General features: G+C 46.0%; 2 non-coding genes and 7 pseudogenes across 2 annotated transcripts; all 9 read right to left on the reverse strand.

Annotated features, from left to right (window-relative positions):
- Positions 1-556: 556 nt before the first annotated feature.
- Positions 557-675, reverse strand: LOC141270060 (5S ribosomal RNA; annotated as a pseudogene).
- A 621-nt stretch (positions 676-1,296) lies between these two features.
- Positions 1,297-1,415, reverse strand: LOC141266626 (5S ribosomal RNA). Its single transcript, XR_012320656.1, has one exon. It is a non-coding gene; the product is annotated as a 5S ribosomal RNA (ribosomal RNA).
- Positions 1,416-2,347: 932 nt separating this feature from the next.
- LOC141268293 (5S ribosomal RNA) lies at positions 2,348-2,467 on the reverse strand (annotated as a pseudogene).
- A 1,496-nt stretch (positions 2,468-3,963) lies between these two features.
- Positions 3,964-4,083, reverse strand: LOC141269368 (5S ribosomal RNA; annotated as a pseudogene).
- Positions 4,084-4,704: 621 nt separating this feature from the next.
- Positions 4,705-4,823, reverse strand: LOC141269421 (5S ribosomal RNA; annotated as a pseudogene).
- Positions 4,824-5,766: 943 nt separating this feature from the next.
- On the reverse strand, positions 5,767-5,886 carry LOC141270299 (5S ribosomal RNA; annotated as a pseudogene).
- A 7,616-nt stretch (positions 5,887-13,502) lies between these two features.
- On the reverse strand, positions 13,503-13,621 carry LOC141269131 (5S ribosomal RNA; annotated as a pseudogene).
- Positions 13,622-14,242: 621 nt separating this feature from the next.
- Positions 14,243-14,361, reverse strand: LOC141266744 (5S ribosomal RNA). Its single transcript, XR_012320770.1, has one exon. It is a non-coding gene; the product is annotated as a 5S ribosomal RNA (ribosomal RNA).
- A 942-nt stretch (positions 14,362-15,303) lies between these two features.
- On the reverse strand, positions 15,304-15,423 carry LOC141267890 (5S ribosomal RNA; annotated as a pseudogene).
- Positions 15,424-15,723: the final 300 nt, after the last annotated feature.

Below are 15,723 nucleotides of genomic sequence, written 5' to 3' on the forward strand. Positions count from 1 at the left end.
ACAAGCCAGCATGCACACGTGCTCGCACGTGACAACACCCCCTATCTGCCCCTACAACCTCTCCGTCACCATGCGTCAGACTCTCCTGCCTGTTTTATGATTTCAGGGCCCTAGCAGGAATCACCCACCCCCCCTCCCCAATTCCTTCCGCACGTTCCTTGCCTTCCTTGCACTGAGGTTAGCTCTTTGTCAGCCGTCTGGCCTGGTTACACAAGCTTCTTTGCAGAGAAACATGTTACTTCTGCTGGCACTCGCTAGGCGGCCGGCATCCAAAACCTTCCCTGGGTACCTGCTGAAAGCCTGGCCCCTTCACGGCCTCGGGTGCTTTTAATGCCATCATTTCCACATGGCGAGCTGCGGAATCAATAAACACTCCTAGCTGTGGCAAGGAGCTCGGTGTCAGGCCTGCGTGAAGAGCGGCAGGGTAGCGTACTTAGCTGCCAACTGGCTCAGAGGCCTTGGGGCTTCCATCATCTAAGTTACTTAAGGTCGGTGTCCGGCAAGGCGCCGTTCCATGCTAGCCGAGCTGGGCAGTAGGGCAAAACGTCATCAAAATGGTCTACAGCACCTGGTGTTCCCAGGAGGTCTCCCATCTAAGTACTGTCCGAGCCCAGCCCTGCTTTGCTTCCAAGATCAGACAAGATCGGCGTATCCAAGGTGGCATGGCCAGTACACGCTGCTCGATCCATTGCCTGGCCAGACTTTCTCAGGATCGCTTGGTGGCGAGCAATCTGGCCGTGATGGGGCGGGCTCCGAAGGGTCCATGCAAAGGCTGTGCCGTCCCTACAGGTGTGATTTGTTTAGCAGTGTTTCACCCGCCGCATCAGGTGTCTTCAAAAATGTCTCGGCGCAGGGTCTCCTGCAGGCTAAACCCTTCATCGCGGTAATGTGACAGAAAGAGCAAGCTGGACCCGTAACTTGGGGGCGGAGCGAGCCGTCCAGGGGTGAATGAAGGAAGAGGGTGAGATGGTTGCCAGTGACTTTGAGCTGCTCTTCAGGGGGGAGGGTCGTGTAGCCTGCAAAGGTCTTCTGCTTGGGGTTACCGGTGGTTGCCTCCAGCCACCCGGAAGTCGCTGGTCCTGGTGAAAAGGAGCCTATTATTAAAAGTAAAGAAGCAACAATGCTGGAGGCCCACGGTGATCAGAAGGATGCTGGTATTTTGCAGAGATGAAATAGCGCAAGAAAGAAAGCAAATGAAAAAAAGAAAAGAGAATGAATGTGTGCACTTGTGAAAGGGAATGGAAAAAAGGCATAGAAGAGAGTGCCCCCTGCTGGTGGAAGGAAGGAAAAGGAAAAAGCCTACAGCACCTGGTATTCCCAGGTGGTCTCCCATCCAAGTACTAACCAGGCCCGACCCTGCTTAGCATCCGAAATCAGATGAGATCGGGCGTGTTCAGATTGGTGTGGCCGTAGGCAGAGACAAGCCTCTCACTTGCTGATTTTCTACTTTGACGTCTGGCTGCCGGCTGCCCTTTCCAGTGCTCAGCAAGACCAGGTCCTTTTGTGCTTTCCCTTCTCTTCAATTTTTTGCTGGCTTTCTTAAAAGGTCTTGTAGACACAACGCCCCACTCAGAGCCGCTGAGCTCACTGATTGGCTGCAGCGCTGTCGACGGAACGTCAGCTTCACGGCCAATGCCACAGGCTGGGAGCAGAGGCGAGACTCACTGGTAGACCCGGGTAGGGTGAGTAGAGCGTGGTTAGTTGCTTTCTAATAGCCTGCAGCCGGGGATTAACTTTTAATGAAAGGGAACAATCCCTTTGACTGTCTGCAGCGCGCCACACCTAGGAAGCGCACTCTCACACACAAGCCAGCATGCACACGTGCTCGCACGTGACAACACCCCCTATCTGCCCCTACAACCTCTCCGTCACCATGCGTCAGACTCTCCTGCCTGTTTTATGATTTCAGGGCCCTAGCAGGAATCACCCCCCCCTCCCCAATTCCTTCCTTGCCTTCCTTGCACTGAGGTTAGCTCTTTGTCAGCCGTCTGGCTTGGTTACACAAGCTTCTTTGCAGAGAAACATGTTACTTCTGCTGGTCCTCGCTAGACGGCCGGCATCGAAAACCTTCCTTGGGCACCTGCTGAAAGCCTGGCCCCTTCACGGCCCCGGGTGCTTTTAATGCCATCATTTCCACACGGCGAGCTGCGGAGTCAATAAGCACTCCTAGCCGTGGCAAGGAGCTCGGTGTCAGGCCTGTGTGAAGGGCGGCGGGGTAGCGTTCTTAGCTGCCAACTATCTCAGAGGCCTTGGGGCTTCCATCATCTAAGTTACTTAAGGTCGGTGTCCGGCAAGGCGCCGTTCCATGCTAGCCGAGCTGGGCAGTAGGGCAAAACGTCATCAAAATGGTCTACAGCACCCGGTGTTCCCAGGAGGTATCCCATCCAAGTACTGTCCGAGCCCAGCCCTGCTTTGCTTGCGAGATCAGACGAGATCAGGCGTATCCAAGGTGGTATGGCCAGTAGACGCTGCTTGATCCATCGCCCGGCCAGCCTTTCTCAGGATCGCTTGGTGGCGAGCAATCTGGCCGTGACGGGGCGGGTCCGAAGGGTCCATGCAAAGGCTGTGCCGTCCCTACAGGTGTGGTTTGTTTAGCAGTGATTCACCCGCCGCATCAGGTGTCTTCAAAAATGTCTCGGCGCAGGGTCTCCTGCAGGCTAAACCCTTCATCGCGGTAATGTGACAGAAAGAGCAAGCTGGACCCGTAACTTGGGGGCGGAGCGAGACGTCCAGGGGTGAATGAAGGAAGAGGGTGAGATGGTTGCCAGTGACTTTGAGCTGCTCTTCATGGGGGAGGGTCGTGTTGCCTGCAAAGGTCTTCTGCTTGGGGTTACCAGTGGTTGCCTCCAGCCACGCGGGAGACGCTGGTCCTGGTGAAAAGGAGCCTAGTATTAAAAGTAAAGAAGCAACAATGCTGGAGGCCCACGGTGATCAGAAGGATGCTGGTATTTTGCAGAGATGAAATAGCGCAAGAGAGAAAGCAAATGAAAAAAAGAAAAGAGAATGAATGTGTGCACTTGTGAAAGGGAATGGAAAAAAGGCATAGAAGAGAGTGCCCCCTGCTGGTGGAAGGAAAGAAAAAGCAAAAGCCTACAGCACCTGGTATTCCCAGGCGGTCTTCCATCCAAGTACTAACCAATTTTTTTGCTGGCTTCCTTAAAAGTTCTTGTAGACAGAAGGCCCCACTCAGAGCCGCTGAGCTCATTGATCGGCTGCAGCTCTGTCGTCGGAACGTCAGCTTCACGGCCAATGCCACAGGCCGGGAGCAGAGGCGAGACTCACCGGTAGACCCGGGTAGGGTGAGTAGAGCGTGGTTAGTTGCTTTCTAATAGCCTGCAGCCGGGGATTAACTTTTAATGAAAGGAAACAATCCCTTTGACTGTCTGCAGCACGCCACACCTAGGAAGCGCACTCTCACACACAAGCCAGCATGCACACGTGCTCGCACGTGACAACACCCCCTATCTGCCCCTACAACCTCTCCGTCACCATGCGTCAGACTCTACTGCCTGTTTTATGATTTTAGGGCCCTAGCAGGAATCACCCCCCCCTTCCCAATTCCTTCCGCACCTTCCTTGCACTGAGGTTAGCTTTTTGGCAGCCGTCTGGCTTGATTACACAAGCTTCTTTGCAGAGAAACATGTTACTTCTGCTGGCCCTCGCTAGGCGGCCGGCATCCAAAACCTTCCCTGGGCACCTGCTGAAAGCCTGGCCCCTTCACGGCCCCGGGTGCTTTTAACGCCATCATTTCCACACGGCGAGCTGCGGAGTCAATAAGCACTCCTAGCCGTGGCAAAGAGCTCGGTGTCAGGCCTGCGTGAAGGCGGCGGGGTAGCGTACTCAGCTGCCAACTGGCTCAGAGACCTTGGGGCTTCCATCATCTAAGTTACTTAAGATCGGTGTCCGGCAAGGCGCCGTTCCATGCTAGCCGAGCTGGGCAGTAGGGCAAAACGTCATCAAAATGGTCTACAGCACCCGGTGCTCCCAGGAGGTCTCCCATCCAAGTACTGTCCGAGCCCAGCCCTGCATTGCTTCTGAGATCAGACAAGATCAGGCGTATCCAAGATGGCATGGCCAGTAGACGATGATTGATCCATCGCCCGGCCAGCCTTTCTCAGGATCGCTTGATGGCGAGCAATCTTGCCGTGACGGGGCGGGCTCCGAAGGGTCCATGCTAAGGCTGTGCCGTCCCTACAGGTGTGGTTTGTTTAGCAGTGATTCACCCGCCGCATCAGTTGTCTTCAAAAATGTCTCGGCGCAGGGTCTCCTGCAGGCTAAACCCTTCATCGCGGTAATGTGACAGAAAGAGCAAGCTGGACCCGTAACTTGGGGGTGGAGCGAAACGTCCAGGGGTGAATGAAGGAAGAGGGTGAGATGGTTGCCAGTGACTTTGAGTTGCTCTTCAGGGGGGAGGGTCGTGTTGCCTGCAAAGGTCTTCTGCTTGGGGTTACCGGTTGTTGTCTCCAGCCACCCGGGAGACGCTGGTCCTGGTGAAAAGGAGCCTAGTATTAAAAGTAAAGAAGCAACAATGCTGGACGCCCACAGTGATCAGAAGGATGCTGGTATTTTGCAGAGATGAAATAGCGCAAGAGAGAAAGCAAATGAAAAAAAGAAAAGAGAATGAATGTGTGCACTTGTAAAAGGGAATGGAAAAAAGGCATAGAAGAGAGTGCCCCCTGCTGGTGGAAGGAAGGAAAAAGCAAAAGCCTACAGCACCTGGTATTCCCAGGTGGTCTCCCATCCAAGTACTAACCAGGCCCAACCCTGCTTAGCTTTTTAGATGAGATGAGATTGGGCGTGTTCAGGGTGTTGTGGCCGTAGGGAGAGACTAACCTCTCACTTGCTGCTTTTCTACTTTGACGTCTGGCTGCCGGCTGCCCTTTCCAGTGCTCAGCAAGACCAGGTCCTTTTGTGCTTTCCCTTTTCTTCAATTTTTTTGCTGGCTTCCTTAAAAGGTCTTGTAGACTCAAGGCCCCACTCAGAGCCGCTGAGCTAATTGATCGGCAGCAGCGCTGTCGACGGAACGTCAGCTTCACGGCCAATGCCACAGGCCGGGAGCAGAGGCGAGACTCACCGGTAGACCCGGGTAGGGTGAGTAGAGCGCGGTTAGTTGCTTTCTAATAGCCTGCAGCCGGGGATTAACTTTTAATGAAAGGGAACAATCCCTTTGACTGTCTGCAGCGAGCCACACCTAGGAAGCGCACTCTCACACACAAGCCAGCATGCACACGTGCTCGCACGTGACAACACCCCCTATCTGCCCCTACAACCTCTCCGTCACCATGCGTCAGACTCTCCTGCCTGTTTTATGATTTCAGGGCCCTAGCAGGAATAGCCCCACCCCTCCCCAATTCCTTCCGCACCTTCCTTGCCTTCCTTGCACTGAGGTTAGCTCTTTGTCAGCCGTCTGGCTTGGTTACACAAGCTTCTTTGCAGAAAAATATGTAACTTCTGCTGGCCCTCGCTAGGCAGCCGGCATCCAAAACATTTCCTGGGCACCTGCTGAAAGCCTGGCCCCTTCACGGCCCCGGGTGCTTTTAACGCCATCATTTCCACACGGCGAGCTGCGGAATCAATAAACACTCCTAGCCATGGTAAGGATCTCGGTGTCAGGCCTGCGTCAAGGGCGGCGGGGTAGTGTACTTAGCTGCCAACTGGCTCAGAGGCCTTGGGGCTTCCATCATCTAAGTTACATAAGGTCGGTGTCCGGCAAGGCGCCGTTCCATGCTAGCCGAGCTGGGCAGTAGGTAAAAACGTCATCAAAATGGTCTACAGCACCCGCTGTTCCCAGGAGGTCTCTCATTCAAGCACTGTCCGAGCCCAGCCCTGCTTTGCTTCCGAGATCAGATGATATCAGGCGTATCCAAGGTGGTATGGCCAGTAGATGCTGTTTGATCCATCGCCCGGCCAGTCTTTCTCAGGATCGCTTGGTGGCGAGCAATCTGGCCGTGACGGGGCGGGCTCCGAAGGGTCCATGCAAAGGCTGTGCCGTCCCTACAGGTGTGGTTTGTTTAGCAGTGATTCACCCGCCGCATCAGGTGTCTTCAAAAATGTCTCGCCGCTGGGTCTCCTGCAGGCTAAACCCTTCATCGCGGTAATGTGACAGAAAGAGCAAGCTGGACCCGTAACTTGGGGACGGAGCGAGACGTCCAGGGGTGAATGAAGGAAGAGGGTGAGATGGTTGCCAGTGACTTTGAGCTGCTCTTCAGGGGGGAGGGTCGTGTTGCCTGCAAAGGTCTTCTACTTGGGGTTACCGGTGGTTGCCTCCAGCCACCCGGGAGACGCTGGTCCTGGTGAAAAGGAGCCTAGTATTAAAATTAAATAAGCAACAATGCTGGAGGCCCACAGTGATCAGAAGGATGCTGGTATTTTGCAGAGATGAAATAGCTCAAGAGAGAAAGCAAATGAAAAAAAGAAAAGAGAATGAATGTGTGCACTTGTGAAAGGGAATGGAAAAAAGGCATAGAAGAGAGTGCCCCCTGCTGGTGGAAGGAAGGAAAAAGCAAAAGCCTACAGCACCTGGCATTCCCAGGCGGTCTCTGTTAAATGGTTAATTATGGATATTCATTTGGAATGTTAATCGATAATCATTTTTCTGAGTTCTATGCCTCAGCCATCGTGTCTAGTTGACATACGCTATTTGTGTGTGTATTTTTGGTTCACTACCATATGTAGAACAGGTGTCCATACGACTGGCTATAAAAGCCCATGGTACAGAAAGGGGGGGCTCTCTTGCTCTGCCCACCCCACAAGACACAGAATCTTCATGCTGAGAAGCAGATGACATGTAGGCCTGGACACATGCTGGACAAAGACATGATTTACCAGCCAGGATCCAAGGAAAGATGGGTGAATCTCAACAATTAAGCTAATTATGGACAAATGGACAATTACTTTATAACTAATTATTGTATGTACCTGCTGCAATCTGATTCTTTTTAATGGACAATCCAAGAATAAATAGATACATTTTTTTATAAGAATATCGTGATATTGATACTTTGAGAAATCCTCAGTAGAAAAAAATAATACAGGAAGAGTATTATTTTACAATGGTGAGCCAGCCAGTCCTGTTTTTTTGTTTTTTAAATTAAGTAAGTGAATTTCTTCCGTGAACAAGGGAGAAGTCCTGACGAGCTGAACAGCTGTTGTTCACGTGTCAGTAAATTCACTAGTTTGTCACGAGAAGCAGAAAGGACCTACAGACTGAGGAAAGACAGGAAGCAGAGGTACTAACAAGGAACAGAATCACACAGGAAAAGAATCAGACGAACTGAAGACAGGACGTGCTGATAAAGAGAAGCCAAGGAATCTTAAGGTAAGCAAAATATGGATATAATTTCTTCTTTTGCTAAACAAAGTAATATTAATTTCACAGTTAATGTAGGAGATGACACAGAAGTTTTGTGGCTCAGTTTATACAAAGAATGTGAATTGCAGAATTTACAGTTAACTTCTAAATTGGTAAATAGAGACAAACAGAAATTGAGAAATATTCTACATTTGGTAGATTTTTTTCATAGTCTTGTGTTAGAGATTTCTAAGCAGGAAAATAGTGTAGAAGTGTCAGACGGTGATACTGATTCTGACTGTAATGTGGAAAATGAACAAGAAGTAAGACACGTGTCTGTAACTGAAGGTGACCTTGGGTCTGACCAAGAGACGGACATACAGAAACCTGACATGGGAGGAGACATGACTGACATACGAGAAACCGATATGCTAGGTGATGTGGGAGGAGACGTGAGTGACGTAGGAGGAACGGACGTACAAGAGCCACTAAAAATATCAGAGAATTCTGGAATTACCCAGGCTCAACTCCAAATTAAAATGAGGAAAAATTTGCTGAAATTATACAAAATCATTGCAGAATATGATGTCAAAATCCATGCCTGTAGAAATTCAGAGACATTTGAGAGCTTCTCTGATAAGTTTGATTGATCCAATGAGGAGAGGAATCAATTATTTAAAATATGGATTCCTGTGACATTGTCCAGACGTTTACATTTAATGCCCTGTGAAAATGACTCTCCTAATGGATGGGAAAATGATTCGGACAGATTAAGATATTTGATCTATTGTGTCACAAAGGATTTTCCCAACATAGAAGATCTGCAGAAACTAAGGATTGGTAGGAAGGAATGTACATATACATTCATGTCCATATTTGAACGGTTGTACAAAGCTCTCATCAAAAATGGAAAAGTACAACATATGATAACAACTTTTGTACAAAAATTCAAATTCCTAAATTCAGTTTCCCAAGTTATGGCATCCCAAAAAATTCATTATTTGAATGTGCGCAGATGGTGGATTTTGTTAGAAAACATGAGAATCGTGTAAAGAAAATAAATCAAGCTAAATTTATAAAACCAGGAAAGGTAAAATCTTACCAAAAGCCAATATCAAACTCTCCTAGACTGAGTCATCCCTATAGTGAACTCTATCAAATACGCAGAAGATTTCATATATGTTATAAGCCAAATCAGCCAGTGCAAAGATCCATCTCTCCACAGAATGAGTTAATTCTCAGTCAGAACTGTGATTCTCTAAAAAGGAAAATGGCTGAAACTGATGGACAGAGACAGGTGAGACGACCAACTCACAGTGACGTCATGGAATGTGGACAGAAGAACAGGCAGTTCTCTGAGGTTTTGAAGGATAGAAAAATGTCTTTCCTAAATAGGGCGTTCCTGTAGATATTTGAGAGAGACAGAAGATTTGGTTTAGGGAGCGGCTAAGGAAAAACTGTAATTACAATGTTTTATCAAAATGTAATACAATGTCTCAATATTTATTTATAATCTTATACAGTAAAATTGTAGTTACATAGTTTCTAATAGTTTATATATATATATATATATATATATATACACTTGTCTAAGTAGAGATTGCGTATAATTGTATTTATATATACGTTTATAAAATATATATATATATATATTAATTAATAAATTAGAACTTCATATATATAAATTTAAGTAGCAATATTTTGAATTACATTAGAACCAACCAATATATGTATAAGATATTTAAATAATTCTGTTTCTGTATGAATTTGATATTTAATTTTATTTTCTTATATTTCCTTAGAGTTTTCATTCCAAAGCAGGATTTGATCAAAGAACTCTAAAATGGATTTATTTCTTTATTCACACAGGAAGTGAAAAAATTGCATGATTTTATGTGTATAACATTTTAAAATAATAACAATATATCTAGTTGAACTATTATATATATGTAATACTTATTAATTCTTTTGTGTTGCTAATATTTTCTGTGCATGAAGTGTTCGTGCAAATTAAAGTAGCTTTACAGCATGACGTGTGACAGCTGCGGCCTTTGAACTTTGAGCTAATAGTATAGGATCCCATTCATTCTATTTTCAACTGATGTAACTTAAGACCGGACAGCCAGTGAAAAAAGAATCTAAGACAAGAGTTTTTTCAAGTGTCTGAAATTCCAGTGACTTACTCTCATATTATATAATATGTACTTGGGGAATATTCAACGAAATATAAAGATATTCAATTGATATGGCAATGCGCATTAATAAATTGGGATACAACAATTTTGGGTTAAATATATATATGTCTAAAACTTCATATGTGGAATGTTTGAGTTGAACAGATCTGTGAATGTCAGAGTGAAGGTGACAGATGAGTAAATCAGCAGCTGCTAAGTGTGATTGATGTGACAGAGGCCTCGTATGTTTGTATGTTTGAAAAAATAAAAATGTTTCTTTATGTGAAGGTACAAAAATATATTTAATTCTGAGGAAATTATAATACATAATTAGGTATTATCTACATATATATATTTCTATATTTCTTTAATAATTATTATTTCTTGATTTAACTAATAGTGGATAAGGGCAACCACACTTTAAAATGGTTTACAAAGCAAATTTATATTTAGAATAATTTTCCACATGATAATATTCTTGAATAACTATAATATTATTTTTAATGGTTACCTAAATAGGTACACACCTCTCTTTAGTCAAATCTATGCTACTCATCGATATGAAATTTATAATTTGGTTCTGATATATACATAAATTTTATAAAATAATATTTTTGGTATTAAGGGGGAAAATGTGTTTTTGATCCTGATTACATAATCAATTTTGATCAATACTTATTTTCCACACATTTTAATAAAGAAGAAATAATAATAAGGTACTATGGTATAATTAAGAAGGGTATTACATGCAAAGTTCCATAATTTAATATTTTTTGGTGGTACAAGGTTATGACAAATATGAAATCATCCAGATAATGGAGATATAAGGATATTTTTTATGGAGAATATAATTACTCTGCATTTGTCATTAAAATTTAAAGGCCTTATTTTTATTTTTATTCTTATTTTTACTCTTAATTTTATTTTTCATTTTTAAAATTTTATTCTTACTTTATACTTCTTATTTTTCTATTTTTTCATTTTTTTAATTCTCATTTGATTTTATTTGAGTTCAATATCTCAATTGAGAAAACACATTAATATTTAATAAAGTAATGTCTAATACAATAGTATTGCTTCATTAAATATATATTGCTAAGGAAAAAAATGTTTACATTTTCTGAGTAAACACAACAATTCATTCATTCATTTATTCATTCATTCATTCATTCATTCATACATTCATATATTTATTCATTTGGTTCAGGAGTATACATTCTTTGATATTATTGGTTTAATAAAGATATAAAAACTTGTTTTTTCCAAATACACTGACACCTATGGGTTGGAAAAGGTAATTACACCTATGACATAAAAATGTTCTATCATATGGAGAACTTGATTGATAATGAATTATTATCTATTATTGTTTATTATTCCAAACATAATTTATTTTAATATTTTGATAATAATTAGATGGATATTACTGATTGCTATGGTACGCTGTGATATTATAGGTTAGGAAAAACTGCCAGATTTGGTATCAGATTAGGGAATGAAGACTTCAATCAAGACATCGCAATTATGAATTCTATCTTAATAAAGACTTTTAATTTTTATAAATCAAAGAGATTCTCAAAAGTTACAAGAATAAGAAACTGATATCCGGACGTCTCAGAAGGTAACAGGTGTGAATGCTGAGTGTTATAATAGACTGTGTCCATTACATACAATACAATTCACACCACTGATCACCAGGACGGCAGAGGACGATGATCCTATATGTACTGTGTTGTGTTCAAGTTTCATCACGTTCCAGTGGTTTCTTATCACCTGCAACGCTTCAATGAAAGCTGGTGAACAGGTAATACCTGGCATATGTGTCCTGTATATAAAGGACTGAGTACTGGTTATGGTGCTATATAAAGCAGGAAAGTGTCAAGTTAACCCTTGCTTTACTGACCAAAGACGTCACATCTGTTCCAAAAGTGACACGAGACCAGTGCGGACACATGGAAGATTCCAAAGACGATCCAACGTAAGTCCAGGTGACACTGCACAGATATTAAAGCTACATTTCATCCATGGACTTTGTTTTCTTATCAACTGACACACATGATCTTTCTAATAAAGAGTACAGTTTATGGACTGAACAATAATGAACACAATTATGGACTGTACAATATCTACATGCTGTAATTTATTTCAAAGGAGTTTTCATCTAAAGACTGTGTTATAAAAGAACCAAGAAGAAGACGAGACGACGACCCGATGACATCAGATGATGACGATTGAACCCGCGATTGCTTCAATTTAGATATAGGGAAGTATAATTATACATATTAAATGAATATTAGTCACGGCTTACCATAACATGAATTCACATCATTATATAACAATAATCCGATATTGATACTATTATTACTATTATTATTATTATAGAAATTTAATGATATTGCCAAGGAAGAAGGAAAGAAAAAATGATTGATGAATGTATCTTCTTTTGAGAAGTTAAAGTCCTTTTATTCTCAAAAAAGGGGGAAATGTTAAATGGTTAATTATGGAAATTCATTTGGAATGTTAATCGATATTCATTTTTCTGAGTTCTATGCCTCAGCCATCGTGTCTAGTTGACATGCGCTATTTGTGTGTGTATTTTTGGTTCACTACCATATGTAGAACCGGTGTCCATACGACTGGCTATAAAAGCCCATGGTACAGAAAGGGGGAGCTCTCTTGCTCTGCCCACCCCACAAGACACAGAATCTTCATGCTGAGAAGCAGATGACATGTAGGCCTGGACACATGCTGGACAAAAACATGATTTACCAGCCAGGATCCAAGGAAAGATGGGTGAATCTCAACAATTAAGGTAATTATGGACAAATAGACAATTACTTTATAACTAATTATTGTATGTACCTGCTGCAATCTGATTCTTTTTAATGGACAATCCAAGAATAAATAGATACATTTTTTTATAAGAATATTGTAATATTGATACTTTGAGAAGTCCTCAGTAGAAAAAAATAATACAGGAAGAGTATTATATTACAGTCTACCATCCAAGTACTAACCCGGCCTGACCCTGCTTAGCTTCCGAGATCAAATGAGATCGGGCGTGTTCAGGGTGGTGTGGCCATAGGCAGAGACAAGCCTCTCACTTGCTGCTTTTCTACTTTGACGTCTGGCTGCCGGCTGCCCTTTCCAGTGCTCAGCAAGACCAGGTCCTTTTGTGCTTTCCCTTCTCTTCAATTTTTTTGCTGGCTTCCTTAAAAGGTCTTGTAGACACAACGCCCCACTCAGAGCCGCTGAGCTCACTGATCGGCTTCAGCACTGTCGACGGAACGTCAGCTTCACGGCCAATGCCACAGGCCGGGAGCAGAGGCGAGACTCACCGGTAGACCCGGGTAGGGTGAGTAGAGCGCGGTTAGTTGCTTTCTAATAGGCTGCAGCCGGGGATTAACTTTTAATGAAAGGGCACAATCCCTTTGACTGTCTGCAGCGCGCCACACCTAGGAAGCGCACTCTCACACACAAGCCAGCATGCACACGTGCTCGCACGTGACAACACCCCCTATCTGCCCCTACAACCTCTCCGTCACCATGCGTCAGACTCTCCTGCCTGTTTTATGATTTCAGGGCCCTAGCAGGAATCACCCCCCCCTCCCCAATTCCTTCCGCACCTTCCTTGCCTTCCTTGCCTTCCTTGCACTGAGGTTAGCTCTTTGTCAGCCGTCTGGCTTGGTTACACAAGCTTCTTTGCAGAGAAACATGTTACTTCTGCTGGCCCTCGCTAGGCGACAGGCATCCAAAACCTTCCCTGGGCACCTGCTGAAAGCCTGGCCCCTTCACGGCCCCGGGCGCATTTAACGCCATCATTTCCACACGGCGAGCTGCGGAGTCAATAAGCACTCCTAGCCGTGGCAAGGAGCTCGGTGTCAGGCCTGCGTGAAGGTGACGGGGTAGCGTACTTAGCTGCCAACTGGCTCAGAGGCCTTGGGGCTTCCACCATCTAAGTTACTTAAGGTCGGTGTCCGACAAGGCGCCGTTCCATGCTAGCCGAGCTGGGCAGTAGGGCAAAACGTCATCAAAATGGTCTACAACACCCGGTGTTCCCAGGAGGTCTCCCATCCAAGTAGTGTCTGAGCCCAGCCTGCTTTGCTTCCGAGATCAGATGAGATCGGGTGTATCCAAGGTGGTATGGCCAGTAGACGCTGCTTGATACATCGCCCGGCCAGCCTTTCTCAGGATCGCTTGGTGGCGAGCAATCTGGCCGTGACGGGGCGGGCTCCGAAGGGTCCATGCAAAGGCTGTGCCATCCCAACAGGTGTGGTTTGTTTAGCAGTGATTCACCCGCCGCATCAGGTGTCTTCAAAAATGTCTCGGCGCAGGCTCTCCTGCAGGCTAAACCCTTCATCGCGGTAATGTGACAGAAAGAGCAAGCTGGACCCGTAACTTGGGGGCGGAGCGAGACGTCCGGGGGTGAATGAAGGAAGAGGGTGAGATGGTTGCCAGTGACTTTGAGCTGCTCTTCAGGGGGGAGGGACGTGTTGCCTGCAAAGGTCTTCTGCTTGGGGTTACCGGTGGTTGCCTCCAGCCACGCGGGAGACGCTGGTCCTGGTGAAAAGGAGACTAGTATTAAAAGTAAAGAAGCAACAATGCTGGAGGCCCTCGGTGATCAGAAGGATGCTGGTATTTTGCAGAGATGAAATAGCGCAAGAGAGAAAGCAAATGAAAAAAAGAAAAGAGAATGAATGTGTGCACTTGTGAAAGGGAATGGAAAAAAGGCAGAGAAGAGAGTGCCCACTGCTGGTGGAAGGAAGGAAAAAGCAAAAGCCTACAGCACCTGGTATTCCCAGGTGGTCTCCCATCCAAGTACTAACCAGGCCCAAGCCTGCTTAGCTTCCAAAATCAGACGAGATCAGGCGTGTTCAGGATGGTGTGGCTGTAGGCAGCGATTATCTTCTCACTTGCTGCTTTTCTACTTTGAAGTCTGGCTGCCGGCTGCCCTTTCCAGTGCTCAGCAAGACCAGGTCCTTTTGTGCTTTCCCTTCTCTTCAATTTTTTTGCTGGCTTCCTTAAATGGTTTTGTAGACAGAAGGCCCCACTCAGAGCCGCTGAGCTCACTGATCGGCTGCAGCGCTGTCGACGGAACGTCGGCTTCACGGCCAATGCCACAGGCCGGGAGCAGAGGCGAGACTCACCGGTAGACCCGGGTAGGGTGAGTAGAGCACGGTTAGTTGCTTTCTAATAGCCTGCAGCCGGGGATTAACTTTTAATGAAAGGGAACAATCCCTTTGTCTGTCTGCAGCGCGCCACACCTAGGAAGCGCACTCTCACACACAAGCCAGCATGCACACGTGCTCGCACGTGACAACACCCCCTATCTGCCCCTACAACCTCTCCGTCACCATGCGTCAGACTCTCCTGCCTGTTTTATGATTTCAGGGCCCTAGCAGGAATCACCCCCCCCTCCCCATTTCCTTCCGCACCTTCCCTGCCTTCCTTGCACTGAGGTTAACTCTTTGTCAGCCGTCTGGCTTGGTTACACAAGCTTCTTTGCAGAGAAACATGTTACTTCTGCTGGCACTCGCTAGGCGGCCGGCATCCAAAACCTTTCCTGGGCACCTGCTGAAAGCCTGGCCCCTTCACGGCCCAGGGCGCTTTTAACGCCATCATTTCCACACGGCGAGCTGCCGAGTCAATAACCACTCCTAGCCGTGGCAAGGAGCTCGGTGTCAGGCCTGCGTGAAGGGCGGCGGGGTAGCATACTTAGCTGCCAACTGGCTCAGAGGCCTTGGGGCTTCCATCATCTAAGTTACTTAAGGTCGGTGTCCGGCAAGGCGCCGTTCCATGCTAGCCGAGCTGGGCAGTAGGGCAAAACATCATCAAAATGGTCTACAGCACCTGGTGTTCCCAGGAGGTCTCCCATCCAAGTACTGTCCGAGCCCAGCCCTGCTTTGCTTCCGAGATCAGACAAGATCAGGCGCATCCAAGGTGGTATGGCCAGTAGATGCTGCAAGATCCATCGCCCGGCCAGCCTTTCTCAGGATCGCTTGGTGGCGAGCAATCTGGCCGTGACGGGGCGGGCTCCGAAGGGTCCATGCAAAGGCTGTGCCGTCCCTACAGGTGTGGTTTATTTAGCAGTGATTCACCCGCCGCATCAGGTGTCTTCAAAAATGGCTCGGCGCAGGATCTCCTGCAGGCTAAACCCTTCATCTCGGTAATGTGACAGAAAGAGCAAGCTGGACCAGTAACTTGGGGGCTGAGCGAGACGTCCAGGGGTGAATGAAGGAAGAGGGTGAGATGGTTGCC

This window comes from Phyllobates terribilis, unplaced genomic scaffold (assembly GCF_046119375.1).
Source record: "Phyllobates terribilis strain yellow unplaced genomic scaffold, ASM4611937v1 Scaffold_4__5_contigs__length_816908805, whole genome shotgun sequence".
Lineage (NCBI taxonomy): Eukaryota > Metazoa > Chordata > Amphibia > Anura > Dendrobatidae > Phyllobates > Phyllobates terribilis.